The sequence below is a fragment of the Nematolebias whitei genome, chromosome 1 (assembly GCF_014905685.2).
Source record: "Nematolebias whitei isolate Nwh7 chromosome 1, NemWhi1, whole genome shotgun sequence".
In the NCBI taxonomy this organism is placed as follows: Eukaryota; Metazoa; Chordata; class Actinopteri; order Cyprinodontiformes; family Rivulidae; genus Nematolebias; species Nematolebias whitei.
The window spans coordinates 79,232,895-79,234,975 of record NC_056498.1 but is presented as its reverse complement, the minus strand read 5'-3'; positions in this window follow the sequence as shown (position 1 = coordinate 79,234,975).

Here is a 2,081-nt window from a genome sequence, read left to right as displayed (position 1 = left end):
ATATATATATATATATATATATATATACACACACACATAAATATATACACATATGTGTGTACATATATATTTGTGTGTGTGTATAAATATATATATATATATATATGTGTATTTTTTCACTCCCCGTTGATTTTTCCGGGGCGTTCATGCATTCAGAATGCATAGTTACACAACATGCGTCTGTGCATGGCACATAATTACGCAATGCGTAATTATGCACACGGGGAGCTGAGTGAAAAGACGTTTTTTGGGCAAGCTTCCGCGTCAAACTGTATTCGAATGGACCCAGTGAGGCGAGGACCACATCGGCTTCGCCCTTTACCCACTAAAGCGAAGGCCTTAAAGGGTGAAGCTTATACGACATAGAACGTTGGTTACATACTGTAACCCCAGATTCTATGAGTATAAGCGTAGCCCTTTAAGCGTCAGGCCTCACTGGCTCCTAAATGGCTGAAGAAAAAGCTATTTTGGGAGCCGATTTCCCGCTCTTAACGTAATTTATACGGACCGGGTGGGGCCCACACAGCAAGTGTGCGTGGACTAAATTTTTTCAGTGCTTATGCTGCGTATAACGGGATAAACCCATCAGCGACAGCCTTAAAGGGCTACGCCTATATTCATAGAATCTGGGGTTACAGTACGTAACCAACGTTTCTTTACCAAGTTTTCCACATGGAGCTTAAAAGAGAGATGCGAGTCGACCAAGATACCCAAATATTTATAGGAATCAACAAACTCAATCGGGACACCATTTGAGGATGAAATCAGAGGAAGAACTGCTGGGACCAACTTCCTATTTGAAAAAAGCATCCCTTTGGTTTTGTTGGCATTTAGGACAAGTTTGAGGTGGAACAAATCTGTCTGGATGTTGTTGAATGCAGATTTCAAAAACTGGAAAGCCTTAGCAACTGTTTTAGCTCGACAATAAACAACTGTCATATCAGCATAGAGATGTATGGATGCATCATGGATGATTTTACATACATTACGTATGTAGATTGTAAAGAGGGTGGATTCTAGTTTAATTCACCGCGATGTACGCGTTAAGCTGCAGTAACGTTAACAAATGTAAACTTACCAGCTGAAACACAGACACTCGGGAGTTCTTTGATGAAGACGAGTCCGGCCGTGGAATGTTGATTCAGTCCGTTTAACACACACATAGACTGACTAACGCTGAGAGGAGGAGGGGGGAGGCTGCTGTCCGTCTGTCTTCTTGCAGAGAAACACAGAGCAACTTTCTGCTCTTCGACAACACGAGCTGCACACGTGAACCCCGTCTGTGGGCGTCACCAGCACCATAGACCTACATTATACATAGATTAGGTGCGGCAGTTCTATACAGTTCTGGGTGTAAACATGTAGTCTGTTTGTCGTATGTCTGCGTTGTACCTGCCTGCATGCTGAAACCACGTGACACGTTACAGCCAATACCAAAACTTGACACCAAAAAAAGAGTGACGTTTCAATCCATACACTGACCGGTGCAGTTCGGTGGGTGCCATTTAAGAACCTCGGTTCGGTACTCAGCCCTACGGCTGTGGCTGAGTGGTTAGAGCAGTCTTCCTCCAATGCAAGGGTTTGATTCCACCATCAGTCACATGCTGAAGTGTCCGTGGGCAAGACACTGAACCCCTTATTGCCTCCGATGTGTGTCCCATCGGTGTATGAATGCGATCTAATGTACTGATTTTCGTTTCCGCCGTACACGTTGCACCGCCTTATAAGTCACATCAGTTGTTACATTTTCTTTTAAATACCATTTTATTTTTACTTGTTGAAAAATAATCTTCATTTGTAGCATCCTTTAAGGGCAGCACGGTGGCGCAACTGGTAGAGCTGCTGCCTCTCAGCGAGCAGGTCCTTGGTTCAAACCCTGGTCCAGGGTCCTTCTGGGTGGAGTTTGCATGTTCTCTCCATGCATGCGTGGGTTTTCTCCGGGTACTCCGGTTTCCTCCCACAGACCAAAAACATGCATGTTAGGCTAATTGGTAACTCTAAATTGTCCCTAGGTGTGAGTGAGAGAGTGAATGGTTGTTTGTCTCGTTTGTCCCTATGTGGCCCTGTGATGGACTTGCGAC